The 24469-nt window shown below is 34.8% G+C and overlaps 1 protein-coding gene and 1 long non-coding RNA gene across 16 annotated transcripts in view; one reads left to right on the top strand and one right to left on the bottom strand.

Moving 5' to 3' along the window:
* Window positions 1-24469, top strand: part of MEF2C (myocyte enhancer factor 2C) — a 172686-nt gene that overhangs the window by 16552 nt on the left and 131665 nt on the right. For 3 of the 15 annotated variants that reach the window (XM_035014819.1, XM_035014820.1, XM_035014834.1), the window contains exon 3: window positions 3826-3865. The exons of 6 other annotated variants lie outside the window; for them this stretch is intronic. The gene's annotated coding sequence lies outside the window, so the exon portion shown is untranslated. 6 more of the 15 variants (XM_035014826.1, XM_035014827.1, XM_035014830.1 and 3 more) reach the window with 5 other exon arrangements.
* On the bottom strand, window positions 2015-3463 carry LOC118016983. Its single transcript, XR_004681001.1, has 2 exons — window positions 3331-3463; window positions 2015-2747 (listed from the first exon to the last, which is right to left on the bottom strand). It is a non-coding gene; the product is annotated as an uncharacterized LOC118016983 (long non-coding RNA).

The raw sequence follows: 24469 nt of genomic DNA, 5'->3' as shown, positions 1-24469 counted from the left end.
AGATTCAAGTCCTAAGGAATATGCTCTCTGTAACTTCTGTGGCACTTTAAATATATTGCTAAACAATTCTTTTTTTGGGGGGGGATAAGTAAATATATATTTACATACATAATAAAGCATTTATGACAATTATTTAGTAAAGAAAATATTTGGTGATTGGGGGAAAAAAGTTTATTTAAATAGTATGTCAATCCCAGACATCATTTTCTCTTAACTGATTTGTCACCTTTTATTTAACATGATAGGCCACTAGTGTCCAACTGGCTTAAAGAGTTTAAGAATCTTCTACTTTCCAGTCATAGAACTGGAATAGATCGGAGAATTCACGTAACTCACTTAATTAATAAGCAAACTGAAGCCCTGAAAAGACATACTCATTAGTTAGGCACAAGTCTTGAACCAGAAAATATAGGCCTACTAACACCTAGTACAAGCTCCTCCCTACACCAAAAAACATTATGATATAGCCGAGTACCATTAGGTGGTAAAGATCAGGATAATTTCGGTAAAAAAAAAAAAAAAAAAAAAAATCCAGAGTATTTGAAGAATACAAAGCACATTTTGTATTAACCACTTTTTGAATTACCAATGAATAATTTTAAATCTCAGTGACTTTCTATTGTATATTTTTGCACAAACTCTTCTGTTCTGCTTCAACTATAAAGGCTCATGGGAAGAAAACTAATGCTAATATTAACTTAGGTCACACATAATTAAGAAGCTAAATCTGCTGAGGGGAATATTTTATATTTTAAAAGGCCAACCGTGATACATTCCAGACCCAAATTATTTCCAAATTATCCACAGTGTGGGGTTATACATATTTTTGAATGCTTGTACTATCATTGATAATTATGGGTTTGTTATAATGTTTATTATTAAATAATGCTTTAAGATGTTAAAAGGTAAAATAATTTATTTTTGAAGGAAAACCATCTAAAACTGAAGTGTACTGTGGTAAATAGAAATAATCTATAATCCATCAAAAATAGTATGGTTGAAAGTCATGTATTGACTATGTTTATTTGCTCATGTAAAATAGGCTTTTACAATTCATTACGTTAATATCAGGCACTATGGCAATAAACATTTGTTCCTACAATTGTTTTGTTTTGTCAAGGCATTTGTGAATCTAGAAAAAATTAAAATAATTTCATTTTACCACCATGTATAGACATATCTTAGTATTCAAAATGACTGTGCACCTTTAAATTTTTGGATTCTTTTTTTAGAAGTTGTACCTTAAATGAAAACCTGATATAGACTATCTCTGCCATATTATTAAAATGAATTCATGGTAGTAGCAAACTCACCAGATGAAAAGCAAACAGGCAAACAAATATATTGTAGATACTAATCTGCAAGAAATAATACTATTTCAGATGGCATTTGCTTCATCTTAGCTGTGCTGATAGTCACAATGGTGATGAGCCAGAAGCCTGAAGATTGTTCAGATCTGGTTGTGCTTGCCTGGAAAATCAACCTTCTCCTTTCAAGTGAAGCCTTGGGGCAGACACCTAAATGTTGAGCCCACTCTTCTGAGAAAAGCTACTCACATCAAATAGCCGCTACAATGAAGCAGGAGGCTTTTTGAATCATACATTAAAATAGTCTAGAGGCATGGTGCAGAACTTCACAGGAAATGCAACTAGTCATTGGGTTAAACACATAGTGCTGAAAGGAATTTTTTAAAGTGAGGAAATATCTTTAATTAGCTAGATATTTCAGTATACTTCTATTGTCTACTCCTGTACGTTCAAAGTTTTTATTTCCCGAATGTATTTTCCCTTCTTCCTTTCACGATATTAAAAATTTTTAATTTGGTTTAAACATTTTATATGATCTATAGTTCCACTGGCATACAATCTTGTCTTTTCATGGTTTGTGTACTAGTTGGTGTATTTTATCTTTGGCTTTATTGGGTGTGGTGTAATTGGCTAGAGAGGGAAGGTGCCCAACCCCTAGTAGCCTTTCCTAAATCTTGAATATTAACCTATCTTTTTTTTTTTTTTTCTGGTCAGGTCAAGTGTTTACTGGGCTTAAATCTTAACATAAGTATCTTCCTTATCAGTCCCTATTTCTGCTTCCTGTGCAGCTGAAACTCTTCAGGATAAGTGAAGTCATCAGCTATCGGATAGGGAAGCCTAATGCATTTGGGAAATAGGTTTGGTTTACATGTTAATGCTCTGGATAAAATCCAGTAAGGTGTGGAAGAGATAGAAGTAGGAGGAGGGAGGGGGAAATCTCCAAGGAAGCTGCCGCCTCGGTAAATATTTCCAAACTGATTAGAAAGTTCATGGCCCCGCGATGAAGTCGAGATTTCAGGAACTGGTATTTTATTACTTTGTACATTACTAACACATAAGAAATATTTCGGCACTCTTTCTGGCCCTCCAGCCTTTCTGGGCCGAAAACCGCGTATTCTGGGCGTGCAGGAAAAGCGCGCTGGAATCGAGTGCTGCAGACATCCTGGACGGTGGCTTTTACGCGTGAGTAACAGAGGAGCGCTCGGACGGGTGGAAGAAAGAAGTGGTTAACGCGTCTCCAAACGGGGGGAAAAGTCACAAGAGCAACTATTAGGGTCGCGCTCCTATTGGTCAGAGGAAAGAGCCCGACTTTGGAAGGACTTTTCTGCTGGCTGGCTCGCAGAGTCCCCGGGGAGCGAGCGCGCTGCTGCCGGAGATGGTTCTCCGAGCGTTCTCAGCTGCAGCGTGGGGAGAGCAGGGAGCCGCCGCTCGCGATGTTGTCTTCATTTCGTGCAATAAAGAATTGTCATTAGGTTTGCGTATGGCATGTGCCATTACCCCACCGTAAAACTAAAATTAGCAAAATGTCAGGAATGGAAAGATTGATTCACCAAGATGCAATTATCATTTAAAAGTGCTTGATTGAGGTACTGATGTTCAGTGATTTATTCTGCATACCATATACATAATTAAAGTAGTGTAGTGGAGTAATTTATCAATCTAGTTGAGACTGGAGGGGTGAGGAGGGAACTGCTGTATGTTTGTTTTATTAAAATGCTCCGAGGTCTAGTCCCGCCCCCCTTTTGCGAGAGTGAAACTGATGATTTCTCTAGCTCGCGAGGAGAGAGTCAACGGTTTGGGATTGTGAGGGAGAGAGAGACGGAGAGGAAAAGGCAGCGCGAGGCAGAGGCAAAGGCAAGGGCAAGGACAAAATAAAGGGAAAAAAGAAGGCAAGAGGCACTTCTTTGGACGTGCCGCTTAGAACCCCAAGCCCGTCTGCTCCATTTGCCCTGCCACCCCCGCCTCCCCTCCCAATATCCTTCCACCACTGCCCCCGCCCCCCCCGCCCCCCCGCCTTTTTTACGCGATGTTTCAAAGGCTGCGAGCGGCTCTCCTTTTCCCATTCGTCTTCTGTCACTTCCTTCCTGGACGCAGTTTTCTGGACGAGTCTGGTTACTTTTAATCTGGCCGGCTGCTGAGAGCTACTTTCTCCTCCTCCTCCTCCTCCTCCTCTTCCTCCTTCTTTTCCTCCTCCTCTTCCTCCTCCTCCTCCTCTTCCGAGCGGCCTCGGCGAGCGCGAATGCGCGGCCCCGAGCGCGCCTCCCCCGCGCGCGCTCTCCCCGCGCGCGCACACACTTCGTCTCCAGCTCTCTGCTCGTTCTGCTCGCAGTCACAGACACTTGAGCACACGCGTACACCCAGACATCTTCAGGCTGCTATTGGATTGACTTTGAAGGTTCTGTGTGGGTCGCCGTGGCTGCATGTTTGAATCAGGTGGAAAAACACTTCAAGGCTGGACGAAGTAAAGATTATTGTTATTTTTTTTTTTCTCTCTCTCTCTCTCTCTCTCTTAAGAAAGGAAAATATCCCAAGGACTAATCTGATCGGGTCTTCTTCATGTAAGTACCTCTGACATTTCTCGAGGAAATAGAAATAGCCTGGGTATTGTCTCTGAAATCTGCATCAGTATATTCCATCGCACTGGGTCTATTCCTGTGCCTTTTTGAAGGCTGAAGTTGAGGTTTGTTGTGCATTCTTTTTTTTTTTTTTTTAAGATTCCATGATTTCCTGGTCTGTTGCTAAAAGTAACTTTTTAGATAGTCTTATCTGTTTGCCATCAGTTACTGAAATCACTCCTGACTCGTTCTTGTCATACCAGTGTGTTTAAAGTTTCATGAAGTTAGTTCACGTCATTAGCATGTTTGATATGGTGGAGTGTGTGGAGCCTGGTGGATTTTAATATTTCACAGAATGTTCTGTGACCTTGAAGTACATGCCTCAAGATTTAGCGGCTGTGCAAAGATGCTCCTGTGAGTCCCCCCCGAAGACTCTGATTTGCTTTGGGTTATGCTTCTGAGCCACTAATTCTTGGGATTAGTTTGAGCTAAAGCATGGCTGTCTGTCAGAGTATACCTTTGTGCATCTCCTTCCCTTACCAAAATGCTGGCTTGATAGAAGGCTTCTCAGTTGGTGTGGACAAAAAATAATATCCTGACCATGGTAGTCTACATTTCACAATTCGTGCTGGGGTTCAGTATATGCGTTGTTGTTCAGGTCAAGTCAAATACATAGCTATTTAAAAAGAAACAAGGTTAAGTCACTTTAATTGCCTTCTGTTTGGACTTTGGATGAAAGTTACCAAACTCAGTGATAAAGTTTGGCACAAAGGCAGTATATATATAGACACAGCACACTGTTTATTGTATTATTACATATTATGTGAGGATTTAAATTTAATACTAATGTTATCTTCTTCCCAGAATAAGGCTATTAATTCTTAAAGGAAATTTTATACCTGAAACATTTCCGACTATTCTAGGTCCAGTAGTTATCATTTTTTGGAAAAAGCTCTTTTCTTCACAGTGTAGGGATGTGTGTCTTTTGCATAAAATACCTTTATATGTAAATGCTGACAGTATAATAGGTAGAATCAGGCTCTCTGCCAGTTCTTTAACTGGTCCTCAGTGGAGAATTGCTTTGACACAAAGTGCATTCTACCATTGTGAATCTGATACTAACTCTAATAGTCACTGTCTTGTGAAATGGTTAGTGACTGCATATATTTACTAAGTGCTATAAAGGGAACTCCAGCCACCTCATTATACCAGTCAAAAAAAGTGACCAGCCTCTTATTCACTGGCACCTTGCAGTGGAATTGTGGTTGCAGAGTAAAGATGTTTATGCAGAGTATAATAACTCCAATCCCTGGAGACTTGGAAGGACATGGAAATGTGACCACCTGTGAACCCCGTTTAACCTCTGTATTGCATACTAAGTTTAGCTTTAAATAGATTAACAATCTCCAATTCTCCAATTTGAAACTAAAACATCTTACTTCATTTTTTAAATACCAGTTTTGGCTAGTCTTTGAAAATGCTCAGTATGTACCAATCTGGCCCAAGCATTATTTTTGTTTTTCCATCAGTTTCACTTAAATATAATGCAGTTAATGAACCATATTTTGTCTCCCCATGTATGCATAAAATTCTTAAGTTAAAAGAAGTAGTTCTAAAGCAAGTGGATTCAGAACTTGACAGGTAAAATGAGATATGCCTAGCTAATATCCCATCTCAAGAGGAAAAAAAATCTCTAAAATCAAAAATCTCAATCTATTTGTTGGAAAGTACATTTGGCTATATAGTAGACTACAAACTCAATTCTAAAAGTTTTCATCAAAGCACACTTTAAACTCAATGTTTAAAATATGATTCCCTAGTCATGTTAAGGAGACAATAATTGGCAGTTATCTTTGCTTCAAGTTTTACTAAACTTTATAAAAATTTACTGTTATTTGCTAATGCAATTCACAAAGCTTTGGAGTATTTGTGACATATTTTCCAGACTTCTTACAAAAGACAGTATTTTCCTTCACTCATTAATTACGCTATTTACATTCTGATTGCTGTGTATGCATGTCAAAGACAATATTAAAGACCTAACTTTTATTAAATATTAATTTGTTTCTTAGGTTTAAATAACAATGAACACTTTATATTAAAAAGTCAGTTTTCCACCTTTTCTGAGCTGTTCATACTTTAAAAGTATGCAGTCACATATATTATTAACTTTTCAAAATAGAAACGTATAACATTAAATACATGAAATTTAAATAACAAGGACTTTACTGCACCTTGTGTCTTTTATTCTTTAGAAACATACTCGGTTTTCAAAATTTGGTGGAAATGGTTTATTCCAATAGTGAAAAGGACTGTCTATTGATTCAAAATTGAATACTGAAAAGGCATCATGTTTTATATTTTTCAGATTTCTATGTATTTCTTCCTTAGCCCTCACTTTTACACCGAGTAAATAAATTGAATAGCACTACAAGCATATCTTTCTAATAAATGATTTATTGTATTAAATTTCTTTTATAAAAAGCTGAGCTAAATAACTCCTTGGCATATGTTAACATTATATTTCAAAACTTTCTTCTGTTTATTGTATTATGTTTTGTGGTTTTATTTCCCAACACTAAATGCGGTATATCTTCAGTCTATGAAATCTCAGAAAGTGACAAAAATGGGGAAATAACTGTGCAGCAACACTTATGCTCATAATAACAACAACAAAAAAATAGTTCTTAAACAGAGAACCCTGGCTTCAGGGACATGATTCAAAACAACATGGGAGAATTTCCTATGCAATTAAGGGTTACAGAATGGACTTTAGAGAGATTATTACTAAAGTTATACTTTTTTTCAAAAGCACATCCTTAGATCACACCAGGCAGATTAATATCTAAAATTTATAAAAATGCACATATTCGTTTTATGAATATAGTGATTGCCTGGACACAATGAAAAGATTTAATCACTGATGTTCATTCTGCGTGCTGCATGTGGAAGGATAGGTGATTAAGATCCCCGACCTCAGCACTGTACCTTAATCTCATGGGCGCGTGGACTGCCCTGCACTCAGTAAAGCCTGACTGTTCACCGAGATCTGTCATCTTTAGGAAATCAAACCAGATTACAGAGGCGATTCACAAAACCAGGAGCAACAACAGAGTCTGTGCACCTTACAAAAGGCGGATTACGCAGTTCACATGTTATTTTGATAGGTCAAAGATAAAAGCTGATTGTTGAGGAATAGCAAGACACTCCAATTTCAAATGATTGCTAGATAAGTATACCACAACCCTGTTGCTTCATCATTATGAAGAGCCATTCAAACAATAGAAAACTCAGTTTTCAAGTAACAGGCTTTCAGTAGTGAAGAAAGAGAAAACATGTCCTTTATATATATACCTTCATTGCTTAAATTTTTAAGTTCCATCACTTCTTTATGAACAGACATCAAGTTCTGGCTGCTTATCTGAAGCAGTTATCATAAGGTTTAAATGCAGTAGGCATTTTCAGAGGCGTTCTAGAGAGCACAAAACAAAATTTGCCAGAAATAAAACATACACTCATGATATTGAATAACTGAGCAGAAAATGCATAGTAGTCAATAGCCATTATGTTATTCTGTTCCCAAATACATTCTTCATAAAAATGTGTAATTACATAGTTATGAATCCATACATTTGAAATATATCTTGATAGGTGTTTATTGGTCAAATTATATGTATTTCATGAATGTGATGTACAGATTATTCTTTACAACAAAATATGATGTTTTGAGAGTTTATTTCAGAGAATCAAGTTTTGGTTTACATAATAACATTTTGAAAACCCCAACTTCTTACACATCCACTCTACAGTAATTTCTTGCTTCTTTAAAAATTGAAGTCCTTTTTTACCCAACTGATGCCTCCTAGTGTTTCACACAATAAAACACTAATGAGTCACCCATAAATGTAAACATTGCATTTTCATTGCCTACATTTTCTGTGATACATAAAATTAATATTTATGTGTTTAATTTTCTGTGCATTATTATAAGATAAGAAATTCTATTGAATGAGATGTTTCATCTGAGTGGATTTGTGGCACACACTTGCAGCTTTTCTTTGGCCATAACAATATCTTACTAAGTTTTAATAAGTTTATTACCTTGAGTTCCAGTTTATATATTCACTGTTTATATTCACTCTTATTCTAAGTGAAAAGACATAGGCGGAATAGTAGAGCTTCCATTTTGTAGGCCTGGAAACTGTATAGCTGAGTTTGTCGGGGACTGCCTGATGAACATACTGCAAGGGGACTAACCATCTTATTTAAACATTAAAATATTTTAAAATATATAAAAATTTGCCTACTTTGTGTCTTTATACTTGCACATTTCTATGTGAAATGGAATAAAGAAAAAGAGTTTAGAAAAATAAAATTAAAGATAAATGCACAGATTTCCCACAAATACGGAGTATATCACTTTATTAGAAAATAACAAAAAAAAAACGTGCCTAGCGAGTGTATTATTCTACATCATAGAAGGAAGACTTGTTAGAACACAACTTCTCATGATCAGCAGATTGTCTTAATGAGGTAGAAGTTAGTGGATATCAACTTTGGTGTGAGTTTTCTGTCATTAGTGTCATGAGCGTAGACTTTCAATACTTCTGCCCTTCTATGATTTCTAACAGCTTTCAGATTGTACTTATTTAGATGGATACTTTAACTTCTGAATATTTTTTCTTTAAAATATTTATGAAAGGAAGGAGGCATTCCCCTAATGGGTCTAAAATTCAAGGGATACACTCAAAAACCTGTAGCATTTGTGGGTCTCTTCTTGAGTTGTTATACAACATACATGTGCACAAAAATAGTGACAGATTTCTTCCACTGACACTTACAAGTGGTCTCAGCATCCAAATGTAGATACTAGAGTGAACATAGTTCATTTCTATTACCTATGTGTGTGTCATTTAGTTCTCCTGATTCAAAACACATAACATTTTAACAATATTTGATTCTCATTTAAGATTTTCTAATTTGGTCAATAATAGAGTGCTATTACAATTCTGTGCATGTTGGACACATTTCAAAGAATGTAAGGGGGTGTGTTCCTTTCATTTAAGGAAGCAAACATGTAGAAAGGGGTGGACTTTTCCCACAAGAGCCAGATTTCTTCCCTTGGAGAATTGAAGCAAATATGCAGTGTGTAAGTGAATAACAGCATGAGAAAGAAAATAATTTCTAATGGTCTGCTATAGTTAGCAAAGAAACTGTTAGGTTTTTTTTTTTAAAGCAGTTCTTATTGATAACCTTTCTCACACTGAATGCTGAAAAAAGTCTATGAAAGTTTGTAATTTTAATATTGAATAACTTCTGTAAAGTGCACTAGAATTAATTTTGCTCAAAACAAGAATTCAATAGTAACTATTGCACAGATATATTGAGGCATAAAGAAATAATGGGAGCTAGAAGAACTCATTCCCTACCTCTCTCTTTCAAGAATAAGTAGATATCATCAGTGTTCTTATGTTAGTTGTTTTTGTCTGTGCAAGAAAAATAATTAAAATTCTGTAACAAAGAAGACCGTTGTAAAAAATAAGATTATAAAAAAGATTATGCAATATAGTATTCTCTCTTATTTCTTTGATACTATTTTAACATTAACTGCAAAAAGAAAAGTAATGTTACTATTGAGTATGGAAATTATACCCGTTATATAAATTCATGTATTGGTCAGGTGATAATACCAGTAACATTCATTTGTCATCACCATAGTGTACTTTTTGTACATTGTCATTATATTACCCAAGTTAAATCTATGTATTTATTTTTTAAATATAGCCAGTGTAAATAAAGTTCAAAGTACATATGAAGAGAATCTTTTGAGGACATTATAAAGAAAATTGGTGACATTATAAGCGATAAAAACAGTAAACCTATTACAGGCAGATTTCTACAGGAATCATTACTCTTTAATAATGCAGATGTTATAGAGACTTTATTAATTCTTAATGCTGTAAATTTTAAATGAATGGAGCAATGTTGTTCATCCTGCAAGTGGTTGCGATTCATGTAGAATGACAGTGCAGATTTTCTTGTAATGATTTAAATGAGGTACCTTAAACTTGTTTTTAGAGACTGGAGAAACTGATCCCTGGTGAGAACCTATTTTTTCCAAAGAGCATCCTGAGCATGGACTGGTTTTCCTCTTGTACCTTGTTTTCATAGATAAGATACACGTGAAGAATTCATAAAAATTGTTCTCAGATACTATGGGTCTCTAGCATACAGGATTTAAAAAGCGATGGATATGGTCCTTTGATAGAATGAGAAGTGTTTTTTAAAATAGCTACAACCAGCTCTTTTTTTCACACATCTGTGTTTTCAGCAAGTTAGAATGATAGCAAGAGAATGCATCTTTCTTCGAACCGCGAAGATAGGCAGCTTTGGCTTAGATATGCTTATTTATTTGCAAAATTAGAAAGTAGATTTACTAATGTAAATAAGTGGGGACAGACAAGAAAATTAGTCTACTATTTAATAGAGTAAACATGACTTCTTTAAACCTCCTAATTAATTGTTGACCATGCATAAGATGTGCAACCAAGGCTTAGTATGGAAGGCTGGTATTATTGCTTAATGTAACATGAGGCATTGGGATTTCTTTAAAGTAATTTTGAAGATGTGATTATTTAGCAGAAATATTCACTGGAGCATTTTATTTTTAGAAACCATGGTCACACAAGGAAGCCTTTATAGGACCGACTACCTAATTGCAGTCAAAAATCTCTTTAATGAATGAACACACACACACAGAGAACAACACACATTTTAAGAAAATAATGGCCCTGTATTTTTCAATTATTTTGCCACGTTCTTTATATCCAATCAGAATGTACATGTCTAAGCAGATGTTTTAAGTTATATCCTTCATGTAGGTGAGTCTGTAAATGTACCATTTAACTTAAATGGTTTTGTGGGAAGGTAGTTTGAGGAGTTTAAAAAAAAAAAAACCCTCCAGTTACTATAGTTTCAGCTCATTCTTTTTAAAAACAGTAATTACACTCAGGATAAAGAAAGAAAAATAAACTCTTTTAATTCTTTGTAACATCCACAGTTTCTGAGGTAGAGCTCGGGTGTATTTTTATTTCTGAATATGCAGGGCAGGTACTGGCTGCAGAGCGACAAAATGAAAACTTCCTGGCTGCAGACCAGATACAGTGCACAGTGCCACATCATAAACTTCCCCTCTTCTGTCTCGGAGTGATTTCAGCCCGAAATAATGTCCTTTTTTCCCCTTGCGTAGGCTAAGGAGCAGAGGGCCTTCTTCCTGGGCAATGGCTTTGGGAAAGGAAAAGCAGAATGTTTCCCCTCTTTAACTTAAAAATTCTGCCTCTTAAATCACTAAGACGTTAACTGCAAAGTGGATTCAGTATGTTTCCTTTCTCTTCCCATATAGCAGTGTAGAATGCATAAAACAATAGGTGTAAGATAGAAAATGAGACCTCTTCCCAACCCCCTCTTCCAGCACACGCAGACCTAGTCAGATATCTGTATTTTTTTGTTTTGCAGAGAAAAATATAATGGTTTCTTTTCAATAAGGCCTGTGCATTATATTCCAGATATGTTAGGTCATTTTGTGATGCAAATTAATGTGGAGTGGTTTTTTTGTACTTATCTCGGGAAATAGCAATGTTCTACCACAATATGTGACACTACAGTAATTTTTATTGATAAACACTCCCAGTTTTAACGATTACTAGGTCAAAATACAGAGTACAAAGAGAGAAAATGTGGGTTTTAGTTTTCAGATTTGGTTTATGTTCTTCATTTGAAAAGTACAATGTAAGTTATGTGCTTATTACCATACAAAATAAATCAACTTCTAAATATTTTCATTAGTATTCTTTGCATTTGAAACTTTAGTCTGAAAACTCATAGTTCTCCTTGTAAAATGAAAAATTTGTTATAACAGTCTTTAATTACCAGTTACATTTTCAACCGATACCAATGTGATTTTTAAATATCTCATTAAAAAATAATTTTTAGCAGTCATGGCTCCTTTCAGTTAGTAGCAGAATTCTCATTTGTGTAAAGTAGACAAATTATTGCCAGAACACCTCTCTAAAACTAGCTTCCTCTTGTAGAAATGTATGAAGTGGGAGTCTTAAGTAGACCAACAGTTACATGTAATTTAATTTTATTTCTCTTTAAAATAGATAAGAGATCATTTTAATTATGTTTAAATATCTAGCAACTATTTTTCTGTGGCTGCAAGTGTTTCCTAAAAAAGTATCAAGAAATTATCTTAAAATGTAAAAGGTAGCTCATAACAACATGATCACAATGACCTATTCTTGCCAAAGGTGTTATGAGCAAAGGCCCTATACCTGGCACACTTTCAAGGCTCCTTAGCAAGGAGAAAATATGTTAAACTTTTTTTTTTTTTTGCATATAGTAATTTACATAGGACTCTGTAATTTTCTGACATTTATTTCTTACAAAATTAGACATTCTATTTAAAAATCCAGTTTCAACCTTTAAAATTATGCTTTCATTTAGGATATGGTATGAGACTTCTTTATCTTCTTGGGATTATCCCGAACTGTAGGATAATTTGAATCATCACCACTTGATAAATATTGTTAGACACATTGTAAAGTTCAATTGTTTAATATGTGTACTGAATAAGATATTTTAAATAGAAAATGGATCATTTTGCTATTCAAATTATAAAACTATACCTGATTAAAACATGAATCTCTTGGAGATTTCTGTAGTAGGTAATTCTCTGGGCAAAAATTTTTAAAATTTTAAATGACCAATAAATTACCAAGTACTTTTTTAAGGTGCCTGATTCCCATTCACATTTGAAGAGCCTCATTAAGTTTTGGGTGGCCTTGAAGTAAAGGTTCTATGGTTGAGAAAGTAGGTTTTTTCACCCTTCTTCTGCAACAGTTCAAATGTTAAAAAGGTATAAATCCAGTCCTAATTCCATTAGGATTATTTTTCTTAACTAAGTGAAGACTAACGACCTAGCTATTTAAAAAAAAAAAAAGTTTATCCATTCAATCATTTCTAGTATTTGTCCGAAGATGTCTCAGAGTCTTGTATAGGTTATAGGTTAAGGAAAAAAATTTGGCTACTTTTTTCTTTTCTTTCACATTTGAGTTTTTCTCCCCTTGCATAAACCAAAAAGAAATTCCTACGATGACATTAATAGATTTCTAAAGGGCCAGGTAAGATACTCAGTCCCATTGCTTATTTTCCTATGGCCCTTTGGTTGAAATGAATGGTCATTGTCCCTTTTAGGACTGTTCGATCTTTCTTGAGTTAGTGTGAGCTCTATGTGATTTTTTTTCCTTCTCTCATTTTATAGCTTCAAAACTTAAAGAATTGACTTCATCCCTTTTTCCCCTCAGTTTTTTTGTTTTTGGGTTCTCTCCTGAGTTCCGGTCTTGCTTCAAAACATTTGGTATTGTGATAAAACAAGTATACTTTCAACTGGATTTGACTGCACATGAGATTGTAGAATGTCTCCTTACACTTGAAAGATTGATGTGGTTCATCAAGCCCAATGCTGTGTCATGAAAGATCTCTAAACACTGATGTTGAAACAGCTAAGGCTACAGGATGATACCTTTGTAAGGAACCGCCAACAGCTTTAGAGTCAGTGGATGGCATAGCCACAGCAAAAATGCACAGCGTTGTGTAGTCTCAGGAGGTGGTATAGTTATCGGACTTGTTGAACCAAATTATGGTTTTCATGATGTTTGTGAAGTGTTGGGCCAAAACTCCAAGATGTGAGTGTGTGCATAAGGGAGGGGGGTGCTAAGTGGAGGAGAGCAGAGAGAGTGAGAGACAGAAAGCATGAGAGATTGAGATGAATGCAAGAGAAAGAGAAAATCAGTTCTCTTGATTTGCAAACATAAAAAGTTTGAAAACTCAGTACCATATTAATATCATTGTTTAAATATACATACGTGTGCTCTTAGAGAAACAAGCCCTTAAGGTATAGAGAGTAGTGGTTAAGAGCAAAGACCAAAGTGGGTTCAAAATCCAGCCTCCCATTTATTGGCTTATGGCTTTAGGAAGGTTATTTAACCACCAGAAAACCTCAGTTGCAGCATCTGTAAAATGGGGATGATAATACCACCCACCTTTTAGAGTTGTAAGAATTAAACAGGATGATACATATAAAAGCACAATGTAAGTGGTTAGTAATTAGTAAATTATCATAGCACTACACGATATTTTAATCATTTTATCTTCCTCCCAATGATGATCACTTGGAAATGCTTGATGGGATAATTATTTTGAACTTTTTTGTCGATAATACTTTCATACCATTAAAATTGGGTTACTTTCAAGGCAAATCTAATTCTGATTCTGTTAGGTCAATGCTAATGACTACTAAGGAACAATATAGTTTTTTCTCCAAGAAACTCAAAATCTTTCATAGATCAGATGTTGTTAAATATATTATTTTTGGGACCAAAGAAAAACAATTCATCTATGAGGTTGTTGGTTTTTTTTTTTTAAGATTTTATTTATTTACAGAGAGAGCAAGAGAGCACAAGCGGGGGGCGGGCAGCAGAGGGAGAGGGAGAAGCAGGCTCCCCGCTGAGCAGGGAGCCCAACACAGGACTTGATCCCAGGACACTGGGATCATGACCTGAGCCGAAGGCAGGTGCTTAACCAACTGAGCCACCCAGGTGCCCCTCATCTATGAGTTTTAAAAGTCATTTATTGAAAGTTCTGAATTCCAGATAGATCATGGCTTAGTTTTGATAAAAGTTCAGTTTGGAGGAAGAGTTTGATGTACATAGAGTTATTAGGTGGTTTTTAACTGTAAAGACAGCCTCACCAAGAATTCTAAAGTTTGGGGTTTTTTTTTTTTTGTCATGGGTTTTTTAGGGTTTTTTGCATTAGTATTATCCACTTTTAAGGGATACATTAGTATTCTCTGTTTTTTTATTATCTTATTTTTTATTACCCAATTTTGATTGCATATGGAGACAGAATTAATTAATGAAGAGTGAGGATCATTTTACTCGTCTTTCTATTCCTTCACAGTCACTCTTGCCTATAATAGATATTCTAGAGATATTCGCTGAATAAATTAATGAACTGTATTTATTTGTAAAGATAAAATGCATTTTTTATTCAAATAGTTAAAAAATAAGTAAATGACATTCCTATCGTGCTTTTTTTTCCAGATTTAAGAGATTATTTATTTTAATTACAGTTTATCAACTGTGAGAGGATGAACAAATGAACTTATCTTGAGTATTTTTCTACATGTGAGAAGAAATATTAAGTAGTACAGAAAATGCAGAATTTTACCTGAGAATTACACTTTCTGATAACACAATTAAACAAATTTGGGTTGGATGTTGATGAAATGGGACTATTTCTGGTCTCAGAGGCTGTTCACCACTTTTTTGTTCAGCTTTTACATTCACTTAATTTTTCGAAGAAATTCATATTTTGGATGACTGATAATGTCAATGAGGCCTGTCCAGTTTAGACAGCCTGTGGAGTTGCATCCACTTGGAATTATTCTCACACTCTTGAATAATGCCCCTCTAGTGTGCACCTTGCATTTCAGCTTTCTTTTCTAGCCCTGTTTTAATGTAGGGCTAAAGAGTGCTCAGTGCAAGGAATACTTGCAGAGTGGACTTCCCTATGGTAAAACAGCATGGACAGCTCCCAACACTGCAATCAAGGATGCCTCTAAAAGCTTTAATTTAAAAATAATAATAATAATAATAAGTCTGCATGAAGATGATGGAGCCCTCTAAGGCACATGGGTTTAGAGAATTATTCCCATCTGCAACCCCCTCCCCCTGCTTAGTAGCCCTTTCCAGGGTTATGATTACTGGAAAATGGCTGTTAATCACCAGATTTTTTTTGACTGCAGCTGCTTCAGTCAGACTACTAATCTATTAAACAACTTTGTCTCCAGTTTAAAATTTGCATTGTATACTGTATAGAATAAATTTTCATTGTAATCAGAGCATCCAAGAGAACTTCCTGATATGATTTATAGAAGCACATTTGTTTTTATGGATGGACCTCTAGTGCCATTGAGCCAACTGTTTAAACAATACTGTGGTTGATCAGCATAAAATAAAATATTGTAGCACTAGTGAGTGTAAGCAGCATTTACAATAGTCACATTTGCAGAAATTTGGATTGTGGCATCTCTAGTACTTGGCAGTGTAATACCCACATAATTCAAAACTTAACCTAGATATTTAAAATTTGACTTCAACCTGACAGGATTTTTAGAAGTTTAACATTCTTGTACCAAACTGTGGTAGAGTGGTTTGGCCTCTTTTTCTACCCTAATACCTATTACATGTGCCATAATTTGAAGAAATAATCTAAAACCTGAGTCAATATTTGGTGCTAAAAAAAAAGGACAAAACAGCTCTAACTTACAAAGGACCCTTTAAAAACACATTCTTATATGTAAAATTGACAAGCTACAAGAGGTGGTTGGATGAAGTTCATCATGTTGGAAAGAATATTTCAATTAAAGTTGAGCACTTTCTCTTCCAGGTCTTTTTTTCTCCGTTTTTTATTTGCTGTGCCAAGGTATCCATGTGCGTTTTTCCACTGTCATCTGGCTCATTCCCAGCAGATGCACACAATCTGTTCCGCTGTCACTAACAGGGTTCGGTTTATGAAAAGAATGTGTCAGAACATGCCACTATAGTCACTTTTACAGGTTTTTTTTAAGAGTAACTGAGAATATATGCATTGCCCTAGTTTTATTGTACTCAGTCTTTAAGAGATTTCTAAGAAACTTTTATAATATTCATAGACCAAAAGCTTTCTTCTAAACATATTTTTGACCAAATATTTACTCTTTATTAAAAATAAAATTGTTAAAGTTCATAAACCTCTTTAATGATGAACAAAATGTATTGTATTTAAATTTAAGGATAGATTTTTATAGGAAGGTTTAAAATAAGACAGATTTTTTACAAAAAAACAAATTTTCAATTATCAAATTTACTTCATAATCATTACATACATACCTTATACTAAAACCAAACCTACTTCCCTACTCTAATCAAGCTTTATTTTAAAAATATTGTGATATACTATTTAGCATCATAAATACCAGTTATTTGACTTGAAAGATAATACTAGTTTCCTTAAGTCTTTGACATCATCAAATTAGACCAAAAGCATTTAAACTATCGAATAATTCTTATTCTGTATAGAGACACATTAAACTGTATAATCTCAAAATACTGTGACATTTTTCTTTTGAAGATATTCACATCATTCTAAAAGCATGGTAGGTAAATATTTCTGAACTTAATTTTTATTTATTAGGGTATCTCTACTACTATCAACCATTCTAAATAAAAATTCAATTGTCTCCATAGAAAACAATTTCTCTGGTTTTATACAATTAACAACATCTGAGCAATGGAAACTTGCATTCATTCACTAGCACAATTTGAACTTTTAGGTATGTATGTGTTGTTAAGTACATACTGCATAAATATATGCACATGCAGATAGATAATGGACACATTTACTTTATGTATACAGATCATGATATTTAAATATGTCCCAGAATTGAAGATTTAAAAATGAACCTAAGTGCTAATTTTAGATTTTCTAAACAATTTTTGATATGAAAAGCAGTTCAGAGTTCAGGAGAATTAAATATTTTTTAATCAAAATTATAATTCACTTGAACTAAAACTGAAAATACAGAAGCTATATTAATGAGTGGTCACTTATACAAATTAAGCATTAATTGTACGTATTTATATAGGAAAACTAGTTCTTAGATTTCTGCATAAAGAAAATTTGTGAAATACATTTTAAGGCATAATTTCTGTCCGAAAATTTTCTGATTATGAAACTGATACATTGTCACATGGACAATGCAAGCAATATAAATTAAGAAGCTTCTTTGCAAACACTTTGCACATTTAGCAAGAAAATAATTTACTTAGAACTCATTGGCTCTGTTGTCACATCATCTTGATTAATTGCTAAATAAATTTTCTTTCTAGAGTTGTATTAAATGATTGTTGTAGGAAATTTTCATAATACCTAAAGAAAGAGGAATTCTTGTTTATTATATTTCAAATATAGCAATGTAATCATATCTATCATAAGTTGATTTTGTAATGTTTTTGAGGGTACATGTATGTAAGATGAGTGATAAAGGACAGTTCTGGAGTTCACTTTTTCCTGCGAACATTTTAATCTATCCATGACTTTATATGTCAGATAACTTTACTTTTTACCTAGTCTAGGTACTTGAATTGTTTTGTTTTTGGTAATCTTGAATATTTGCCCTAGGGATAAAAGCACTACTCTACACCAAGAATCACAGGTGGTGAACTAAAAGAATGTTTGGTCAACTCCCATGGGATGTCAGAGCCTCTTCTCTTCCCAGAGCTATCAGTAGTGGGTCTGGGGAAGAATTGCTGTTGCATATTACAAAATGGTAGATTTAGCCTCGCTAACTAACTTGCCGGTATTAGGACAGAAGTCAGGGATTAGAGAACCACCAGAATCTTTTCTTTTGCCACAATTTGATTATACATACAATCATTTGGAGACAAAACTCCATGGGCAAACGTAATTATACGTATTCTGAATGACATCCCTAAAATTCTCTATCACTCAAAGCGTAAATACAATCCTAAATTTCACTGGGAATGAAAAAAGCTTGCTCCTCTTAGTGAGATTCACAGAACTTAAAGAATATTTGGAAATATGGTTTACCCTCTGAAATACTTTTAAATACCAGATCTTCTAAAAAGGTAGGCTCTTTTATTTAATGATGCCTTATAAAGAAATAATCTGGGAGCGCGTGGCTGGCTCAGTCAGTAGAGCATGTGACCCTTGTTCTCAGGGTTGTGGGTTCAAGCCCCACATCAGGTATAGAGATTTCTTAAAAATAAAATCTTAAAAAAAAAAAATCTGGGCGCCTGGGTGGCTCAGTTGGTTAAGCGACTGCCTTCGGCTCAGGTCATGATCCTGGAGTCCCTGGATCGAGTCCCGCATCGGGCTCCCTGCTCGGCGGGGAGTCTGCTTCTCCCTCTGACCCCTCCCCCTTCTCAGGTGCTCTCTCTCATTCTCTCTCTCTCAAATAAAAAAAAAAATCTGATTTTTTTTTCCTAATTTTATTTTTAAAAATTAAGGAAAATGTGGTTTTGAAACTTAAATTTTTCCTGGTTCTCTAGAAAGTGAACTATGGGGCCAGTTTATCTCAAAAAAATTTTTTTTGGTTTCTATTCTTTTTTTATTCAAACTTAATTTTGCCAGTTGCCTCAATTTCTGACATGGGTGCCACACTTTTTTGTGGTTGGGAGGTAATTCTTTCTTTGCATTTGCTTAGTCATAGGTCTTTTTGGGGTAAAGACAGATTATTTTTGTGAAGTTGTCCCCAAAATATGTATTATTCATAGACTAAGAAACCCTTCAAAGAGTCTCACTGCACTGGTAATGATAGGTTGGACTGCAGTGACCAGAAGGCTCTCCACTCAGCTTTCTTTAGGGAGTTTAAAGACAGTTGTATCCTTTTTCCATCTGCATCAACATATGTTGACCAGTTGGTTTTCAATTCATGCTGGCTTGGTGGTTGGAAGTAAGACTGATCTTCTATAAATATATTGATACTTTCAACTATGACTTAGGAATTCCACTTTTATCCAGCATCATTACTAAAGGTATCACTAATAATTCTAATAACTTTTATGATACGTGTAAAAGGCTTGTATTATTAATTTGGAAGTATTCTTAATTACAACTATTTTTAGGTTATAGTAATGATCACAGCTGACATGTTTTGAGAGTTTTATTGTGTATTTGGGCACTGTTCTAAGGCCTTGAGGCTTTATATACATTAACTCATTTATGAGATAGGCACCGTTGCTATCCTCATTTTGCAGATGAAGAAACCGAGGCAAAAAAAAACACAAAAAAACCCCAAAACGAACTAAGCCATTTACCTCAAGTTATCCACTTTGTTAATGGCAAAGCTAGAACCTCACCCAGATAGTCAGCCTCCAGAGTCCACTCTTTTATCCACTAAGCCAAAATCTCACATAAATGATCTCAGCAATTAGATAAGAAAAAAAAATGACTCAACTATAGATACTTAATTTTGCATGGCATCTTGGGGAAAAGTATTCAGGAATCCTAGAATGAAATGTTCATAAACTCCGTTTATGAGATATGTTAGTACTGTTTTTAAAAAGAAGTGAATTAATTCTTGGTCTGTGATATAGTTCTGTATTGTTAACCTGGAGGGAAAAAAATATATCTTGTCAACTATTTGATAGATCTTTTTTCACAAGTAATGTCTTATTCCTATTGGTGAAAATCTGTTTTTCTCATTACAATAATAGCTTTAAATTGAAATGTGAACATCTAGTTTTGTTACCAACCTCCAGTTTGCTTCTCACTTTTTGAGCTGTCTTAATTTTTAATCTTTACTTGCAGGAATCATAGTAATTTATAGAGTTTTAATTTAAGAATGTGAGCTGTATGACAAGAGTTCATAAATGGATAATAAATTTTTTTAGGAGTTATCCAGTTAATTAGTGCAGATGGGTATTTTGGAGAATTTGAATTGGAGCATACCTTTTAACTTCTTTTAGTTGAAACAGAAAACAAACAATACCATAAAAACAGAGACAGATGTGAGATAAATACTGACAAGTTAGAACAACTTCCATTATATTTGAAAACTAAGAAATATTATACCAAGTTTATTTATCCAATGCATGGCTTTCAGTTTTGGGTGAATATTTCTGTGTTCAGTAAAAGACATTTTGAAAAATGTAAAGGGATCATTTTTAGAATTTTTATTATGAGGAATAATACTAACTTCCTTTCCTCTCATAAGCAGTTTTCTTTTTTTTTTCAGAAAAGTTTTACCATGCTCTTGACTAGATGTGAGGACAGAAAGACTGGCCAGAGGTCAAACTGGACTCAGATATTTCTGAATTACCAAATGTATGCACTTTAGACTTCAAAATTAATAGCTACCATATCTTTACAGACGTGGTTTCCTTGCCAAATTTCCAATGAATTTTAGTAACTGCATTTGGTACTGCTTTATTTCACTGTTAAAGAGAATCAAATGCTATTTGGATTACAGTACAAACAGCAAAATAACCTGTGTTTTCTGTATTTTAAAATGCTTTTATTAGAAATGTGACTTGAGGATTTGGGAATTAGATGGATGATTTGGAATTAATTGGTTACAGTGATAAATAGCCTCCATGTCATTTTATGGTGCCCACTGATAAGGAGAGCTTTGTGTGCTTTATGCAATATTAAGTGCCACTGGTAATGCTCAGTGTTCATTCCTCTTACTAATGAAACCACCGAGGCTAGTTATGCCTACTTCCTAATGTTATTTTGACTACAGTTGTTTGAATTCCCTCTTTGGAATCTTCTAACTGTAAAGCACACTCTTAAGACTTCATGAAACAACGGTTTTATATTTAGTATCCATTTGAGTTCTAAATATACAGGAAACAAGTATTCACTATAAAGGCCTGGATTACCCAAACACTGAGGAGGAAGTCATAGCGGTTGGCTAATTCTATAAAAGATAATTACATAAGGTTATTAGCAATATTTCCGGAAGAAGATTGTGATATAATTAATATTGCATTTCAAAAGCCTTTTAAAATTTTTTGATCATCTAAAGACTAAAATCAACTAACAATTTCTTACAAACAAAATCCATTCAAAAACTGAGCTGAAATTGATCTTGGGCATATGTTAAGTAACAGAGTCTTAGGTATAAAACATTGGATGTCCTTTATACAGTTAATTTAGAGCAGGGGGTTCTCAATCCGGCTGTTGAGCTTTTGGGGAGATTTTTTTGTGTGGGGGGGTAGATTTTATTTTGCAAATGCTGCTACCTGGGTCCCACCTCCAGATTTAGATTATGTTGGTGTGCTGTCTGGCCATTGCTGTTTTTCAAAGCTGCCTGGGTGATTTTGATGTGAGGCCTGAGTAAGAGCCACTATTTAGAAGAAGATAAACATGAATCTTGAACTTAGTCATAAAACTCCGTGCATCCTGAAAGTTAAAGAAACAAATAAGCATATTACTCTGCCCATAAGATGTCTGCTGCTATTTTCAACATTTCCCTTTGGACATCGACTACAAATTAATTAATTAATCTGCCAGTACATTCAGCATTATGTACATTACATTACAGTACATTAATGGGAGGTGACTTGCTAGATGTTAGGGATACAAAAGTGAAAGATGGAGTCTCTGCCCTTGAGGAATTCAGTCTGATGAGGGAGATGAACATGCGAAGTTGCAATTATGAGTGTAATGGGATAGATGTTACAATGCAGATATGTTGAAAATAAAGTGGATGTTTCAGTGATGAAATGTTCAACTTTTGGGGGGAGATGACTGGTCAGTCAGGCCAGTCTTCAGTAGAAGAAAAGGACACCTTAGGTGAGTCTTAAATGATGAGTCAAATCCTGGCAATTTCCTGGAAAAGGGAATTTTTTTTTGATCCATCTCCCCTCTGAAAGCATAACAGACTTTTATGAGTCTTTTATATGACCTGCCATATTCTCAACTTTGCCCCCGCATTTGGAGAAGCTGCCCAGGCCTTGTCCAGGAATTTAGGTTTTGTTGATATTGAGGGCAGCTGATGAAGCTATGAGGATGGTACCAGATGTGGGAAGAACCTAGCTAATCCCCTTTCCATTCTCTGGCATGACAGAAAACCTCACTGTTACGGATATTGAGGTAACTTGGAGGACTTGCTCCTCCTCCACTCCCACTCATGCCCTATTTCCTAGACACAGCTGAAAGGAAGGATGGCCTGATCCAGGTCCTCCCCTGCAATTCACTCTTTTGACAAAGGACGTGAAATAAGTTATGAATGAGGGAGAAGAGCACCAGCAGTGAGGTACCACTACAAGGATACTTTATATAGTGGAGACTCAAAACATTTATCTTTTACAAAAATTAATTTAAAAAAACTTCAAGTGGTATTTATCTTTTTTTCCTTATTCTAAAAAAGCAAAAATAGGTAAATAAAAGTACTTTAGAGATGTCATACCCCTAGGAAAAAAATCTTATGTACTTTAAAAGTGCTCTATTAAAGGGATTCTAATAGAAGGGAATAAATCTGTAGGACATAGCAAACCATGGTCTTAGAAGAAACATAGAATCCAGGAAATTTTATTTGATTTTTCTGTGTTGCCAAACAAACATATAACACACACACACACACGCCAGTTTCTCTATGTATGTCAGAAGACAGAAAAGGGAAGACAAGATAAGAAAATAAATACACTGGTTCCACAAGTTGTATTAGAAGAAAGTTGCATCATTTCATAAGAAGCCTTACTGTAAAGTGAGCCACACGCAATTTTATGTAAGGAAGGTTAGATGGTGGTCTTGATTATATAATGGAATAAAATTCCAAATCTATAAACAAACTTCTCATTGCAGCTACTAGACCACATTACCTCCACAAACCAGATTCTTCACGAAAATAAGCCCAATTTCATATAGGGAGGAAGGAGGGGGAACAGGGCTGCACTGCTTGATTATATCATTTCCCATTGACTAGAGTAGAGAATTAAATGAGTTATGAAAAATGAGAACTTTGATCTAAAGGGTTGACTTTTTGAAAGTCATAAAATGTACTGAGTTTGATCTCAAATAGATAATACATTAACATCACACATACAATTAGAATATTATCACCTTGAGTAAATTAAGTATACAGCATTGAATTCAATTAGTGTGTTATTAGAGATTTACAAGTCAGTAAATATCATAAGGTGAGATTAATTTTTTTAAATGCAATTGGAAACCCTCCAAAGATTCAGTAGGATCTAGGTGAAAACAAGTGATTTTAAGCCCTTGAAAGTCTCCCAACGCTGGTGCAGGAATGGGACATATTTAGCAGAGCTATTTTATCTCAGAAAGGCAGAGCTTTCTATGATTGCAACTATTGAGAGTCAGTGAGGTTATCCAGATGAGTTTTTCTCTCGCATCATGAAATAGCTGAGAAGCTCTTTCATGGGAATCAGCTCATAAACGGATAAACTAGTAAATTTCAAGAACATACTACATTCAAATAAGATAATGCTATAACATAGCTGTATTGTGGTGTTACATTTCTAGGAGAACTTAATAGAGTGGATTTCAAATCCGGCTTCACATTTGACTTCTTGGAGAGCTTTTTAAAAAAATTCTGGAGAATGAACTTCAGTGATTATGATTTCATTGGTCTGGGATAGGTCTAGGTATCAGGACTTTTTAAAAAATATCTGAAGTGATTCAAATGTGCAGTCAGGGTTAAAGACTACTGTTAACATTCAAAATCTTTAGAACTTTGAAATCATCTTCGAACACTAGGGTGAAGTAAATACAGAACATTATTAGCATTACTTCCCTCTTAACTATAAAATTGAGAAGAAAATAAATTGATTTCTTAAGTTATAACAGGAACATTATTTCTTCCATAGAATCTTCCCTTTCTCAGTTTATGAGACCAGCTGTATCATTCCAGTTTCTAAATTATTGTCATTTCTAAAGATGAAGTAACGGGGGAAGTGATGAACTTTATAAATAGACTGTCTAAAATATTTGGCATGAGAGGTCAAGATGTAGGCG

This window comes from Mirounga leonina, unplaced genomic scaffold (assembly GCF_011800145.1).
Source record: "Mirounga leonina isolate KUSES-001 unplaced genomic scaffold, KU_Mleo_1.0 Mir_168, whole genome shotgun sequence".
Lineage (NCBI taxonomy): Eukaryota > Metazoa > Chordata > Mammalia > Carnivora > Phocidae > Mirounga > Mirounga leonina.
Note: the sequence above shows the minus strand (reverse complement) of the source record. Positions and strands in the feature narration are given on the sequence as shown.